The sequence below is a fragment of the Tiliqua scincoides genome, chromosome 7 (assembly GCF_035046505.1).
Source record: "Tiliqua scincoides isolate rTilSci1 chromosome 7, rTilSci1.hap2, whole genome shotgun sequence".
NCBI classification, from domain to species: domain Eukaryota; kingdom Metazoa; phylum Chordata; class Lepidosauria; order Squamata; family Scincidae; genus Tiliqua; species Tiliqua scincoides.
In genome coordinates, this window is record NC_089827.1 from 39621613 (window position 1) to 39639141 (window position 17529).

At 44.9% G+C, this 17529-nt stretch overlaps 1 protein-coding gene across 3 annotated transcripts in view; it reads left to right on the forward strand.

Moving 5' to 3' along the window:
• Nucleotides 1-17529, forward strand: part of EPS8 (EGFR pathway substrate 8, signaling adaptor) — a 176220-nt gene that overhangs the window by 73771 nt on the left and 84920 nt on the right. The gene's annotated exons all lie outside the window — the stretch shown is intronic.

Below are 17529 nucleotides of genomic sequence, written 5' to 3' on the forward strand. Positions count from 1 at the left end.
TCCTGTTCTCTTGTGCAGGGGTGCCCAAACCCTGGCCCGGTGGCCACTTGCGGCTCTCGGGCTCTCCCAATCCGGCCCGCGGGGAGCTCACTATCTCCATTGAGCCTCTGGTCCTCCACTAAGACTAACTGGAGCCCACACTGGCAACTGCAATCAGCGTGAGGGTGACTGTTTGACCACTGGCAGACCTAGAGAGGGGCAAACCGGGCAAATGCCCCAAGCGCCAACCCTCCAGGGGCACCCCCCAAGCCTCGTCCTCCAGCCGGAGGAGGAGCGCCCAGGAGCACTGCGGAGAGGCAGCTTGCTGCCTCTCCATCAGCCCCTTGGTGCTGACTGAGCTGCCCCTCTCCCCTCCTCTTTTATAGGAGGATAGGAGACAGGCGCCCTAGAGAGGCACTAAACAACTGGTATGCAAAGGAATACCACCTGAACAGGAAGGTCCTGTTTAGCCAACATGACTAATACCCATACCTGCCCTCATCCATGAATTTGTCTAATCTCCCTTTTAAAGTCCCCTGAGCAAATGGCCATCACCACATCCTGTGGCCGGGAGTTCCACTGCTTAATTATGCATTGTATAAAGAAAACACTGTTGAGTTTCTTCCAGTGGACACCAGTGGCAGGATCATCACCGTTTTTACCTTAAGGTGAATATTCCTTCTTAAAATAGATACCTTCAGTTTGTTTAGAATTTCTAAACAATTTCTAATGGAACATCTCAGCCAGAGCCCTAGTTTTAAGGGTGGCATGGTTAGAATAAGACAGATGCCCTGAAATGGCATTTAATTATCACATCTTGCCTTGGGCCTTTTCAGGAGTTACTGTCATAGGATGCCTTCATTTTGTGGTCATCTAAGAATTCATTTGAGGTGGTGAAGCAGGATGCCCTCATCACAACAGATTAAACAAAAAACTGGAATTGATTCATTAACCCAATTACATCATTTCTTCTGCAGTCACACCCCTTTGAATACATACCTTTAATTCCCAGCACAAATATTTGCAACAATTCATTTTCTTTTTTCGGAGAAACAAAAGGCAAGTACCAACACTGGAATGTGGTGCGATTAAGTGTATATACTTAATACAGTTGGGTTGTGCTTTTCACTATACCAATAGGCAAGATTATAAAATGTAGCAGTTTTGACAATGAACAAAATAATTGCTGAGCTCAAAATCAATATGCTGGTGAAGTTTTTATCAGCTCAGCCTCAGATTAATCAAACTGTGACACTAAAGAGATTTGCACCCTTAATGTTGAAAATTTGCGCTGAAAAATACATTCCTACCTTTACTGTTCAATACTGCATTGCTTCTGTAGGATTTTCATGGTTTGGAACCTAGTTATGGTGTAAATTACTTGTGAAAGATTCACACTACCTTTCTTCTATTTTTACTCTTGGAGTGGCGTTCCAACAGCACATAAAAATGGACAAAAATGGACCTTTGTCACTCTCAAGTGAGTCCGTTACCCAAGTATCACAGCTTCTGATTAGTGTCAGCCCAGGTTATCCAATATTGCACCACTTGTCATCTTGCAGAAAACCACAGGCCACACTGCCAGTTCCTTTGGGGCAATGGAAGATTTCCATCTATATTCCAAGTGCAATGAGTCAATATTTGTTAGATTAAAGGGATGTTATATTTCTGACAAACTAATCCAACATAAGAACAGCCCCACTGGATCAGGCCATAGGTGCATCTAGTCCAGCTTCCTGTATCTCACAGCGGCCCCATCAAATGCCCCAGGGAGCACACCTGATAACAAGAGACCTGCATCCTGTGGCCCTCCCTTGCATCTGACATAGCCCATTTCTATGTGAGCCAACTAGTGTTCTGGCAGTGCAAGGTCCTTTATAGCTAACACAAAAGGTGACATGCCATTTGGAGCAACCGAGCCACCGCAGCAAGCAGCACTGGTGACCCACCAGTGGTCTCTCCACATCCCTGGATACTAGTAAGTCAGCACAAGGGGCAGGAGGAAAGCAGGGCAGGGCAGAATGTTGTGGGGTGGAGAAAGAACAGGAAGTAGATAGGGCAAAACAAGGGGCAGAGCGAAACCTGGAAGAGGGCGGTGTCAATGGCAGCTGTGCCACCAATATTCTCTCCCTAATTTAGGCATCAATTGCTGGCACAGGTTCTAGAAGACCCATTTCAGAGTTCCCTTATCCCCAGGACTACCCCCCCCCTTGCAGAGTGAAGGGGTTTTCCAGCAGCTTTATTGGCAGGGGATGGGAAAAATAGGGGCCTACAGCTGTAAACCTATTCACACTTTTTCAGGAGTAATCCCATTGAAAACAGTGAGACTTCCTTCTAAGAAAATGTGCATAGGACTGCATCACAGGGGCCAATGACTTTTGAATTTCAACAGGTTGCAACAGCAAAAAGGAGGGGGCTATAGTTCATGGTAAACAATACAAGGATCAGTCCTTGGCTACTCGGGTTCTAGAACTTCAGATAGTTGGATTTGGAAGAACCTCTGCCTTAGTCCTTGGGGAGCTGCTGCCAACCATAGCAGATAATACTGGCTAAACACCAATGGTCTGACTCACAAGAAGAGCCCTGCTGAATCAGGCCATAGGCCCATGTAGTCCTGCTTCCTGTATCTCACTTTTGGTGGAACAAATGCCCCAGGGAGCACAAAAGACAACAATAGATCTGCGTTCTGGTGCCTTCCCTTGCATCTGGCATTCTGAGGTAGCCTACTTCTAAAATCAGGGGGTTGCACATATCCATCATGGCTTGTAACCCATGATGGACTTTTCCTCCAGAAATATGTCCAGTCCACTTTTTAAGGCATCCAGGCCACATGTCATCACCACAGCCTGTGGTAAGGAGTACTAGACTAACTACACACTGGATAAAGAAATGTTTTCTTTTGTCTGTCCTAACTCTCGCAACCATCAATTTTAGTGGACGTCCCTGGTTCTGGTGGTGTGCAAGAGGGAAAAGACTCTCTCTCTATCCCAGCCATTTTCAGCCACTGTGCTGTGGCACACTGGTGTGCCGCGAATGGTCCCCAAGTGTGCCAGGGAATTTGGGAGAGGGTCATTTATCAATAGGGCCATTAGGGGATGTGAGCCATTGCCAGCACAGTGTGCCTTGTCAATTGTCAAAAAGGTGGATGGTGTGCCTTGACTATTTTAGTTTCTTGCCAGTGTGCCGCGAGATGAAAAAGGTTGAAAATCACTGCTCTATCCACTCTATCCATCCCCTGCATAATTTTTTATGTCTCAATCATGTCCCCCCTCAGGGGCCTTTTTCTAGACTGAAGAGTTCCAAACGCTGTAGCCTTTCCTTGTAAGGGAGGTACCCCAGCCCAGTAATCATTTTGGTCATTCTCTTTTACACCTTTTCCATTTCCACTATATCCTTTTTGAGATGTGGCAAACAGAAGTAGATGAAGTACTCCAGGTGTGGCCTTGCCATCGATTAGTACAATGGCATTATAATATTAGCCGTTTCATCCTCAGTACCTCTTCTGATAATCCCAAGCATAGAATTAGCCTTCTTCACCACCTCCGCACTTTGGTTGACACTCTCATTGAGCTGTCCACCAGTACTCCAGTACCCCGCTTTTCACCCCTCTCCATTGTGAAAATTGTCCATTGATGCCCACTCTGTTTCTTGGTCCTCAACCCATTCCTAATCCCAATACTGAGATAACTCAGTATTTGGCATTTTGAGATGGCTAGGTCAGTTGAGTTGTCTTGGAACGTTCCACCAGAATGGGACCAATTTCCCTTTCCATTTGTGCCTCCTTAGACCAATTCATACAGCAAATAAAAAGTATTTCTATCTTGTCTTTTCCCCCCAAAGGGGACCCAAAGTCAATGAAATAGGTGGTTACCTATAAAAACTCCCAACTTGCTTCAGATTACAGAGCAGCCCTCTTTATTCATAGGGGTTCCGTTCCTGGAACCCCCGCAGATACCAAAATTCGTGGTTTTCTGAATCCTTGGATTTGAGCCACCTGGACACTTCAAATGCAATTGGAAGAAGGTTCCAGTCACAACTGGAGCTCTTCTGAGGCCCACAGAGGCTTTGTGCAGCCTCTGCAGGCCTCTGAAAGCCTTAGATTCAATCAGAACAAGGTTCCAGTTGAGCCTGGGAAGTCTTCATTAGTACCCAGCAGCAGGTTCAGAACCCACAGATGATGAAACCATGGGTGCCAAATCTGCAGATATGGAGGGTCGATTGTACTACGTTATTTATAAATTTAAGGAAGTGAAATGTGTGACCCAGAATACCAACTGCATGAACAGTCATTCAAATTTAGTAAAGGAGTTTTGGCAAACCAAGATACAGATCAGATATCTACCAATACTTTGTCAATTAAAAATACCCCATCCAATGACCAACACACTCTTGGTACCACAGCGCAATAAATGGTCAGCGTTCAACCTCAATAACAGAAACCAATTTTTTACAGGCAGAAGTATTGCTATGTTCACATGTAACATCAGTATCTCCAGACACTGAATAACTTTTGATTGCAAAAGGAGGTTGAAATTTGGCATCTCACAGCCACTATATGAAAGATGTTAACCAGCATTTCCTTTATATGATCACGTAAATATTCATTCTTTTGGTTGAGAAAACTCCACACGCTGTGCAATGCCTTAAAAAAAATGAAAGGACAACCATATTGTTGAAAGGTCAAATGCAGTCTAACAAATTCACTGCAGCATAGTTTTTCATCAACGGGGCAAATAACTTCAATTCTAGATAGTGCGTTAAATAATTCAGAGTGACAAAAAAGAATTCATAACTTCCAATACTGATAGCAGATCTCTTAGCGCAGGGCACTGGCTTGCCTAAGCGATTCCAGGACCCAGAGGGTCTTCGTGAGCTGGGGTCCCTGCAGTTTTAAATGTTGTGAGTTGCCCCTGATGGTGCCTTAGGGGCTGGAAGGACAGGATGCAGGTGTTCTAATGAAGAAAACGTATGGCACAGCTCAATTGCTGAAGCTATTGCAGCTCTGCTCCCATCCTACCTGCCTGGAGGGGAGATCACCTGAGAACCAAAGCTCACTTTGAGCTTCTTGAAGGAAGCAGGGGACATAGGTGTGCAATAAATTACATGGCGCCAAAGAGAATGGAGGAATAGTCATTTGATGACAAGTAACTCTAGGCAGTAAGTAATGGGAGTTGTAATGTTCATTATGAGAGTACAGGGAATGCACTGGCTTTACACAAGAGCAGGGGTATCCAAACTTTTTGGCCGGAGGACCACATCATCTCTCTGACAGTGTTGGGGGCAGGGGAAAAAATTAACATTTCAAATTTGAATAAATTTACATAAATGAATATATTAGAGATTGAACTTATATGATAGTCTTGTAATAGCTCAAGGCCTATAAAAGACCTTGCACTAAGCAAGGCCAGCCTTTCCTTAGCTGCTGTTGCTGCATCACAGACATGAAATAACAAGTGGTGGAGGAAGCCCTGGTCTCACAGCTCACGCGAGAGGTCAGTCACCCTCACGCTGAGAGCAGTTGCCAGTGTGGGCTCCAGTTAGTCTTTGGAGGGCTAGAGGCTCATTGGAGACTGTAGGCTCCCCATGGACCTGATTGGGAGACCCCGAGGACTGCAAGTGGCCCCCCCGGTCCAGGGTTTGGGCACCCCTGCTCTAGTCTAATGCAAATGCAAGTCCGTAACTGAAAGCCGAGAGCTTCTTCCTTAGTTGTATTACTAAATGGGACAAGACAAGATTGAAAAGACACAGAAGAATTAGAAGGTGGTGGCAGCATGCTTTCTCCTTGCCTAAGGTGCTCATCCTCAGTCTAGTTTGGGGATCAACAACTGACAGCCAAATCTGGCCACTTGAGGGTGTGGCCTGCCCCCCCCCCCTAAATCAAATGTAGAAGCAGGGAGTAGCTGCAGTTGTAACAACAGAATTCTGGCACACCATTTTGCTAGGTGAGAGAAAGTTAGGACCTTCTGACCCACTCCCTTCTTGGAGGGTCAGAGACGGTCCGTGGAGAAAAGCAGGCCATGGCAGGTTCTGCCAGGTGACCATAGCAATTTTGCGTTTGCAGAATTGCCATCAACACAGATTTGGAGAACAAATGAGGTTTAGTTTGCAAAAACCGATGAGAAGGTGGCAAGAACAGTTTCTGGACTGTACCACATCCTACTGAAAGCGAGCAAATTGCACAGTGGAAATACTTCCCCACAGAAACATATTCTTGGCCTGTATTATTAAGGAGAAGGTGAGCCTACAGCTCCTTTCCCTGACATGCTAGTCTTCTAAATGTAAGATGATTTTGTGTTTATTAAGCATGAAATCTTGCAACTCCACACTTGCTTTTGACATTATTCAGCCCAGGAAATGTTTTGCCCCCTAAACCTGCTGCTGGTGTAAATTAGACCTAAGCTGATTGCTTATCTTTTGAAATAGTTAAGCCTGCTATGGTCTTAAATGTCCACAATATAATCCTTAGGCCAGTGGTTCTCAAACTTTTAGGGAGACTTACTCCCTAAGTAAGTTTTGGTAGGGGAGGGGCGAGGGCAGCAATGCGATCCCCAGGGTCGTATCGCTAAGTGGGGGTGAGGGGAACTTTTTTTCTCCACTACTGTAGGACTGCTGGAGGCTCCAGGAGGTGCGGGAGCAAAATAAGAAAGCACAAAGCCCTTCCTCTTTATGTTGCAACCAAGAATGCTTTGCACTCGTTTATTTCACAATGTTCCAAGCATTGGGGAACCCTGCAGAGGGCTCCCTGCACCTCCTGGAGCCTCCAGCAGCCCTACAGTAGTGAACGTAAGTGAAAGCACCCCACCTTGCCCCCCTTAGTGACACGATCCTAGGAATCACATCACTGCCCTCTTCCCTTCCCCTGCCCTTTAAAGGGACGGAGGAACCTTTACGTGATTTGGTGGGTCGTGACCCACTTGTCTTAGGCAAATTTCTCTTGCTTTATCAGTTGCCCACCTTGCTGGCTTGTTGTGAAGATAAACAGTAGTAGTAGTGAAAGTAGTAAAACATTTTGGTCTTTGTAGAGAGCTATTGATCAGCTAACCCTCCACCCAGTACAATCCTTAAGCAAATACCAGTAGAGGGGTGGGTGGGTGTGGGTGGGTGGTTTTTCTTTTTCATCTATGCTGGCAAAATAAACCGTCATCTGCAGTTTGGGGATTTCCTGGCAATTAGCTGTCTGATTAAAGGCTTGGTAATTATTACATTTTGGTGTCTTTATCCGCCCTGTTGTTAACCTTCAGGATATGCCCTGCCTTTTGGCTGCTGTTCCTTCATTCTCTATGCAATTTTGGTTCATCAGAAAAGTCATATAAGTTTACACTGGTTCAGTGGTAAATGCATTTAATGTAAAGGGGAGGGATTTCTGTATGCTTATTCCTTTGAGAGAGAACCTCCTGGGTCAGAGACCAAGCTAGCAGACAAGAGGGAGTTGAAAGGACAGACAACAGCAACAGGGTGCAACTGTGATTCTGTCTGGGCAGCTGGCCTGATCTTTGGAAACAGGTAACAATGCCTTGGATGGAACTTAATGCATTTCCATCTCCATTGTAGTGACTGGTGGTTCTGCCTCAGTTAACCTATTTGACAGGTGATTGATGCTGCACAGCTTTGGAGTATTTAGAGCAGGGGTGCCCAAACCCCGGCCCTGGGGCCACTTCCAGCCCTCAAGGACTCCCAATGCGGCCCTCAGGGAGCCCCCAGTCTCCATTGAACCTCTGGCCCTCCGGAGATTTGTTGGAGCCCACACTGGCCAGACGCAACTGCTCTCAGTGTGAGGGCGACTGTTTGAGCTCTCGCGTGAGCTGTGGGATAGGGGCTCCCTCCACTGCTTGTTGTTTCATGTCTGTAATGCAGCAGCAGCAGCAAAGGAAAGGCCAGCCTTGCTTTGTTCAGGGCCTTTTATAGGACTTAAGCTATTGCAAGACCATTCATTCATTCATTCATTCATAGAAGTTCATCTTTAATATATTCATTTTTGTAAACTTATGTAAATTTATTCAAATTTTAAATGTAAATTAATTCTTTCCCCCCCCCGGCCCCCTAACACAGTGTCAGAGAGATGATGTGGCCCTCCTGCCAAAAACTTTGGACACCCCTGATTTAGAGGAAGGGGGTGTAGCTTGGGGGGGGACTTCCCATTTGGCAGATGGGGTCATAGCTCAGCAGTAGAACACCCGCTTTGTATGCTGAAGGTCCCAGAAACAGTTCCTCGCCTGGAAAAAATAATAATAATAATAATAATAACTTTATTTATACCCCGCCCTTCTCCCCAAAGGGACCCAGGGCGGCTTACAACCATTAAAAACAGATAAAAACATGATTTAACAAACAGATAAAAACATAATAACACATTGACAGATATGATGATAACAAAAAAAAACTGTGGTCAGATAAAAAGTCAGGTAAAAAAAGAGCATATAGCAGAAGATCATAAGGAATCAGGCCAGTAAAAAATACTGAAAGATGTAGAAAAGATGTTTAAAAGGCCATGAGCTCAGAAGGCTTGTTTAAATAGAAGGGTCTTTAGGCCTCACCGAAAAGTCTCAAGAGAGGGAACTGGGAGAGCTTCTGTTAGTTGTCAAGAGATGATACTGGTGGTTAGAATCCACTTATAAGGCAGCTTCTTATGTACACTGCAGCCTATGACCTTCTCAAACTGGGAAGCTGAGTGATATGGGAGGCCCAGCTGAAACACAATTCTTAGAGCTTCTTTTTTTCCTTGATATGGGCGGCATGCCTTTGAGGGAGATTACCAGGACCTGGTTTGTGAGCCTTCATCCTCCCTGACTTTGACCTCTGGACTTTAGTAGCTAACCAGCCTGCTCCACCCAATGTGCTCACCCTGCCTCAAGCTTGCCAGTTATCTTGGCAAGGAATGTTGAGGGTGGCTGCAGTGTAGAGTACACGGTGCCCTATCAAAGGTGACCTGTTATCACTGATAAATAGTTACGTCATGTAGGAACCACAAGGAGGGAATGGCACTTGTGCTGTCTCCAGTGTTGATCAGCTGTTAGGGCCAAGAACTTGCCTGCCTGGAAGGTGATCAGGGATGTGAGCAACTCCTATACTTCAGAATTGCTCTTACAATGAGAGCACAGACATGAGATGTTTAGGGCACAGTTGTATCCAGTGCAGGAATACTGCTTGTGCCAACCAGTTGTTGAATGGAGAGGTTTCTGGTTTTACGTGCAAATGTCTTTGACCATATAGATTTTCATGAATTGAGATATTTTGGGATGTAGAAATGTAGTTTCCTTGAACCATTGCAAAATAACCTCTGTGATGATTCATGCATCTTCATCCTTGCTCATCCCTTTCTTCCTCCTCATCAATGAATTAATTTTGTTAAAAGCCATGGGTCATCACAAATTGCAGGCAGTTATGTTTGAATATAAAAATTATAGAATTAAAGAGATCTAAGAGCGGCTCCTAGCTTGAATTTATAAATAGTTCAAGATTCAAACAAGGAAATGCCTGCCATGACCTCTCTTTATGTTACATGATTGCTGTTAGAAAGACTTGTTCTCAGAAGTTTGACACGAGGAAGTTATGCACTGATGGGATTCATAATCCCATCCATAATACCGTAATGGAATTTCGCCAAAACTTTTTTGCCTGTGTTCATTGCTGTTTCTCTGATTGCTCTGCCACCTTTTGGAGGATATTTTTGTCTGGTCTCATACACTTTCAAATTCAAAATTGGCATGCTGTATAAGTCATAGTGGGAATGGGAAATCTCCAGTGTTTTCTGTGCAGACCCAGCACATTAACTGGGTGCTAACTCTGAAGCACAATCCAGGCTCCCTCCCACTCTTCTCTTGGTCTAGAATAGAGCAGCTTCTCTCAGCTGTGGGACCACATGACCCTGGCATCATCCTCCAGCTTTGCAGACATGAAAATAATTGGCGGTGATGTGAGCCTCTTACGTCACTCCACAGGCTCAGTCGGAAGGGGGCAGAGGCAGCGGTGGGTGCAGTGGGGCTTTTTGGTCTGGAATCGGAGAAGGAGAAGCTGGCACAGCACAGCAGGGAGATTGAAAAGCCACTGAAGTGGGAGGTGGTGGTTGGTGATGGCTGCAGTGGGGCTTTCGAGGGCCACCAAAAAAGACCTCAGCCTGTGGGCCTCGTGTTGGACCACCCTGGTCTAGTATATTCTCTGCTCCACGCTGCTTTTCAGAGTCCTGTTAGGGAGCTGTATTTCACCTTGTTCAATAAATCTACTAGTTACTGACACTTGTGGAGCTTGTGGGTGCTCAAAGTCCCACAAGCACATACAGGATAACCCATTTCCACATTGCTGCATCTCTGAAGGGAGGGACAGAAGTGCAAGACAAAGGTTTTATACACACACACACACACCTCACAAATAGTCATGGCCCCCTATTGCATGACATTCAACAACCTCCAAGGTATGTTTGATTTTTGCACAGACTGCACTGTTAAGTCTCTGTAGACTATATCCCAGAGGGATGGTGTATATTAGAAAAAAAGAGTGTCTTTTGGCACCTTAAAGATTACCAAATTTATTTCAGCATTTGTGGTCTATAGTCCACTTGATCAGATGCATAAAGTGAACTCCTCAGCAAGTCTGTGCACAGGTATAGATTTGTTGATCTTGTGAAAAGCTTAAAAGTATATAAGATACAGACAGTGACAATTCACAATTGGTGATATAAGAGCCTCCTATTGTTGCTAAGGGCACAATCCTGAAGGTGCCCTAGGCCAGTGCCCTTTTGCCAGCCGAAGAGTGTCACAAAACTGCCATAAGGAACTTCTGCAATGAGTCAGGAGAGAGTGGCTGGTACCCAGGGCCACGCCAGACCCTGCAGAGCTGACATAGGGGCAGGTTAGCACCAGCCTTTCCAGGTCGGCACAGGGGTCTGGGGAAGGTGGGGGATGGAATGCGGGTGTTTCAGAGTGGGTGGCGGGTGGGCCCATAGATGGGCTGTGGTAGAGCAGGGATGGGGCCAGGATCTGGCACATGTGCTGAATCCTAACCTCGGTCCTTGGCAGCCTGGAGCAGCTCCAGGTTACTCGAATCTGCGCCACTTCTTGAGGTGGCACAGATCCGAGTAGCTAGCCCCATTGGGGCTGCTGCGGTGTTACCTGAAGCAAGGGGAAGGACTTCCTCTTGCTCCAGGCTGAGACACACCCAGCCACAACCCCATGTTGGATACTGGGCGGGGCAGCCAGCCTCCCCATTCCAGCACGGGTTAGGATTGGGCTGCTCATTGTGTATTTCTCAGGGAGTTTGCTTCAGTTCATTGGGTCTTAACCAGTGACTGTCAAAACAGCAAAGCTGGGTTGACTGACACTTTTGTGAAATTGTATCTTCCCCCCCCCCCCCAACGAATCAAACAATAATTGAGAATGCAGAGGGATGTGTGTGAGATCCATTATGCTCCTGAAACTGCCAATGCAGTCAGATCAGGCTGCTTTGTTATTACACAGTAGTACAAGCATAAAATCAGCTGTGGTTTTGAAATCTCAGGCTCTTGTTAACAGTGTGTGGTGAAAGCTATGTGTAGAAAGAGGAACATTTTCCCATCTTCCTCCTGTGGGTCACACCAATTGCCATTAGAATAAAATCTGCAGGGCAGAGAATTTTCACTGTGCTATTACTTGCACCTCATATTCTAGTCTATTCACGTGCACAACAGCACTAACCTTACCAGCCTTTTCAGTAATTATGTTCCTTATCCTTCACCCAATCCTGTAATGTCCTCATTTCCTTGTAATTTAGATTATTCCCATGCAGAGAGAGAGAGAGAGATGGGGAAACTGGTGGCTGAGCTTTGTCAGTAGCCCAAGAAAAGCGGTGGTGGGGCTTGGCCAGTCACCTCTGATTCATACTGCACTTCTAATGAAAGTATGTGAAAACCAAGAACTTAATATTTTTTTTATTTTAAAAATACCTATGTGACTGTCATTTCAATCACTCTTGACAATCTTGAGCTCATTATTGCTCACAGCTGTTCAGTGGTGATTTTAAGTCAAAGTCCAATATAAACTATGAGTGTCACCGTATCTTTATAATAAAAATTCCTTCAGTCACATTGTAACCCATTCTTCAGGTTTCCACCCATTTGTTATCCATGTACAGTGCATATACTTAAGGTTCTTCAACGTTTGCAAGTTGCCTTCTTAAGTATTGCCCACCGGGTACATCTTTTGGAAAGGCGGGTCAGCAGTCTTGTATATCGCACCTTGTGTAAAATTTGCCTCTTGGAAGCAATTTGCATCTTGGAATCAGTAAGTCATCTAGTGTTTTTGCAATTAAGTTCAGTGAGGAGAACGAGACAGAGCTATTATTAAACTAAGATTTGTGGGGAAATCTTAGGGCACTGTAAGATCTTGTCATTGCTCTTCTTTCTCTTTAATTAGTGGTATAGTTAAACACTAGTTTATTCACTGTGTGATGAAAATGTTTTCCTCTCCCTGGTTTGCTCAGTACTTGTATGTCTCACATTGAAGACTAAGAAAACTGTGACACTGACATTAAACTGTACTCTTACACTACAGCTGATGGTGGATTTTTGTGTTGCCATCTTTAAAAACCGAAATCCAGGATCAACAATGCAAAGACTGAGAAATGTTTTGAGCAACAAAAATGCTATAGAAACCGACAGCAGTGATAGCTGGTAGCATAAACCGTTGTAGCTTAGTAATGAGTAGGCTGCAAACAGAGAATTATGTGTTTTGCTTACATTGAGAGCTATCTGTAGAGAATATAATATTCACCCCCCCCTTTGAAGGGATTATATTTGACTAGATGAAGCAGACAGATAATCGCCTTCATACAAGCTAATGGGCCATTGTATTAATTAGAACCATCAGCTAAGAATGACAGACTTCCTTTTGAATAGGCTGAATGATTGAGAAGGGAGGAGAAGTTCATGAATTTTTTTTTTCCTGAAAGGAAATGAAGGGGAAAGACTAGCTTTATTGTAGGAGTGCCAGGGGGTGCCAGCCACTTCCTTGTTCTTCCTTTGCACAGATAGGTTAAGATTTGTTCCTGCTGGAATTTTCCTCTCCTTCTGTGTCCCCCCCCCCCCCAGCCTGTGCAAGCAGTCTGTAGCATGCTTGGAGAACAGGGTACAGATGGTTTACATGCTGACGAGGTTTTTAATCCACAATGCACGGCAGTTAGAGAGGAGTTGTACTGCCCTGTGGTCAAAGATTTGCAATGCGCAACTGTTCTGGAAGGGTGGGGAATGGAGCACTAGAGGCCAGAGGAACGGGAATGTGATGAGATGGAAGAGACAGTGTTGGAGCAGGATCCGTCACTCAGTTGATGGGCCAAGGCCTGTTTTTCATTTACTAGGCCAAGGGGAAAAGAATATGGATCTGATATCACAGTTGGCAGCACCTTCTGGGAGAATGCTGACATGCCAGCCATTTTGACAAGAGGAAGAAATGTGTAGTAGGTTTCTGGATTGTTGTCCAGTTGCTGTCAGCCATAGGTATCACATTCCTATTAAGAACATGATAACATGAGAAGAGTCCTGCTAGACGGGTTCAAGAGGTAATCTAGTCCACCACAGTAGAAAACCAGATGTTTTCAGGAAGTCCAGAGGCACAACATGAAGGGAATAAATCCTCCCCATTGCCCTGTTACCCTATCTCACCTCCCACTAATATTTAGTGAACTACTGCTTTGGGATCAGCAGCTCTTATTTCACTATCCTGGCTAATTACCATTGATAGACTTATCACTCCAAAATTTTGCTTAATCCCAGTTTAAAGCCATCTTTAAAGGCTGAAGGGCTAAAGCAGGGCTTTTCAAACTGGGGCATCGCAACGCCACTTTCCCCTTAAGGGGTGGGGCCACTTTCCCCTGAAGGGGTGGGGGCAGGCAGCTAAGGGGCACTAGTCCCTTCAGCAGCTGTTGGGGGTGCAAGCGTCTGCAGGGCTCCCTGGGCTTAAAAAGTGAAAGCGCAGCTATCGTGCTCCACTTCTGGTTTTGCAGAAGTGGAGCGTGATAGCCCCCCTTTCACCTTTGGAATGTCAGGGAGCCCTGCAGACACTTGTACAGGGCAGTCACTTCCTGGGGATTGCGTCGCTGCCTACCCCCCGCCCCCGCAAGAACATACTGCAATTCAAAGTCTCCTGGAGAGTTTGAAAACAGCTGGGCTAAAGACTTGCAATGAAAAATTGAACTCCTTAAGTTTATAGCAGCATATTATGCTTAGCCTGTTGGTTCCTGGGGGGCCAAAAAAGCTACTTTATACTCAATCAGCAGACCATGGCGCCTTTGGTCAGTGTTGCCAATGCTGGCTCGTAGCAATGTTGTTGTCCAGGATTTTGGACAAGACACTTTCTCTGCCATACCTGGAGTTGCCAGGGATTGGACCGCTTGCATGCCAAGCATGTGCTTTGCCACTGAGCCACTTATTAATGAGTTAAAAGTTGCTTAGCCACTTTGATATGAGGAATACTAAATCTGTTTTGCTTTTCCACTTCCCTCTTGCCTAGTGCACACAGCCGTTCCAGTCCCACCCTAGCCTCCATATCAGGTAGCTGTTGCTCCTTTTCGCCCCTACACCTTTTGCTTCTTCCACCCCCCCCACCCCGCTTCCCTTCCCTTCAGCAGTTCATTAAGGCCCCATTCATTTCAAGATGGATTACTCCATTCTGGGACAGTTACCAGTAGATAATTAATTTAGTATAAACAGAATTATAAAAGCTTTATTGTGTTTTCAAAAGCACCATGACGTTATCAAAGGAATACTATGGCAGATTGCAGATAGGGAACTCATATAACTGATAAAGCCTTCTCTCCCGTTCCTAATATGCAAGAAATAGTTTGTGTGTTGATTGCCATTAAGGTATGGTTTCTCTTTAGGGAAGTGTTTGGACTCTTGCCGCTTCTTCCTCTCTTAGCCTTTGTTATACCAGTGATGTAACTGAAGTTGTCATTCCAAATTGTATGGATGCCTTTCTGTGTACTTAGCTGCTTTGTGTGAATAAACACTCACTTTTGGCAAATTATAACCATACTCAATGAACTAACTCCATCTGACAAACCATGATTTGTGAGTTACCACCAAGCTGGTGTCTGAAGCTATGATTTGAAGCTGGTTTACAAACCACGGTTTGGAGATCTGAATTGCTAAATATGGTTTGGGATATTGCTCTGCCCTCAGTGGCCCATTTTTTGAGGATGGCATCCAGGGATTTTCAGGAAGGGTGAAGGACAGAGGGAACTGCACGAACCATGGCTTGCCATGAACACAACTTGCGGTTTGACAGCAAGGGTCTAGTGGGGGAGGGGAATGGAGCTCTGGAATTTCTCCTGCAGTAGAAGCAGTGATGTGATGAGCAGGAGTGCTCAGTGCTGCCTTTGAAACTTTTTTCCAAGGACTTTAAAACCCAAAAATCTGCAAAACAAAAATTATTTGGTTTTTCTTTATTATTTAATGGGGTATATGGATGATGACTGTTACTGCATCTGCTGACACTATACCACTGATATCAACCACCTACTATGTTTTAAAAGCAATTATAATTTATAATTATAATGTTTTTAATTATACATTTACGTAGTAATGTAGCTGGCGGCCCCCGCCCCTTAAGGGGAAACAGGCCAGGGCCCACCGGCTGGGGTGTCGCAATGCCCCAGTCTGAGAAGCCCTGCCGTAACCAAATAGTGCCTGCAGTTGGTGATAATCTGAACATATTGTTCTAGCTCCTAGATATGGCTTTTCAGTCCAGGGAAATAGTGTGTTCATGATCTCTTATAGTCATGTGTAGAAGTCTTTGCTTCTCTGCAAATGGCCTGACAAATTCTTGGTTGGCCATGAAGTTCACTGAGTAGCTTCAGGCTAGTTGCTATCTCTCAGCCTAATTATCTCTTGAGAGGAAAAAAATGGGGCTGGGGGGAGAAGAGAACATAATGTAAGCTGCGTTGAGCTCCTTGGAAAAAAGGTGGGATAACAATTTGAATAATGAACCCCAATCTTAGTTTCCACAGGTGAAATGTGCACCGTCAGCAAAACAATTTCTATGACTGAAATAATATTACTTCTTTCCATTTAATTTCCCATTTTGTTTCCTGCCATGTTGAAAGATTGACAAATGCAATGTAATAAAGGATTTCAAATACCAGAATGTGCCTTCCTCTTCGCAATGATATTTACCTGACCTTTTCAAGAATTAGTGGCTTGTTAGCTTTTCGCTTTGTTTGCTTATCTGTGAAAAGATACGTGAGGTGGAAGTTGTACTGTAATCATCCAGGCCTCATAGTCCTATCAAGCATGCTTGCCCTCTTGTATAAAAGCATCATTGTTTGTATTTTTCTGTGGCAGGGAACAGGCCAGAGGGCCCTTATCAAGCTCTTTTGGGGGATTCCCAATTTACATTCCACACTCCAGACACAACTGAACCAACTTTAGGACTGCAGAGTTGCTGCCCTTATTAAGCCAAAAGAAACGGATTCACGCTGTGGAGCACATGTGTGCCAGTTGTTCTATGCTCCAGCTTTTGGACATCCTGGAGGCATCTGGTTGGGCATTCTGGAAATAACATGCCTGACTTCATGAACTTTCTGGTCTAAGCGAGTAGGGCTTCTCTTCTCTTCTTATGCCCCGTTTTCCCTGTCCCTGGTCAAACATATTCCTTGTTTTGTGTTTGGAGAAGATGTTGGGGGTCTCTAGAAGTTAAATCCAAGTAAGATGAAGACAGGTGTGTGTGTGCTTGGAAATAGAGGCAAATAGGCACAGAATGTCACTTCACAACTGTCTGCCTTCCATCCCTTTCCTATAATGCTTATATGGATAATAAGCTTATATAATAATATATAATTTATAATAATAAGCTAATAATAATATGCTTATATGGATAACAAGTCAAGATAATAAAAATGTATTTAGAGCCATGGCTGTTCTGTCACCAGATGCATCACGAGATAAAATATTCTATTAAAGCATTCCTAAGTTTTAAATGAAACAAATGGTTATGGTCTGTTTAATAGCATTAAAGACTTCAACAGAAATCATGTGCCCATCGTTTCATCCCCAGTGCCTGTGGTTTCATCCCCAATGTGAATGCGTCAACAAGCCCCATCCCAGACACTGATGAGCTCTGTAGTCTTGCCCCCATTCTCTCCAGGAACAGTCTGCAGAGTCAGTTGATGTCCCCAGGGAGAGAGTCTCCCTGTGATGTGGGATGATGGTGCGCTAGAGGAGGAGGCATGCGTACTCACATTCCTCTGCCATCCTCCTGTGGGGGCAGGGTATTGTCTGAACTCATGAAACACAAGCCCCTTTTAGGAAACCAATCTGGGCAGATGGAAAGTGCATGCATGTGAGTGGCATTGCCATATTGTGTCTGGTCCCAGACATATGCATATCCAGCTTGTCACAAACTGTACATGTGGTTGAATATTTTTCGGGGTTCCCATCGTTGTCCAGAAAACCTGTGCACATACCATTTTTGTGTATGCAGGTTTTGTTCTGGCTTGAAGCATAGCTTGCTGCATCATTCTCCCCCCTCCCTTGCCACTTGTGTTATGTTTACTCGGATTAGTCATGCGAACAGGGCTGTAGCAACT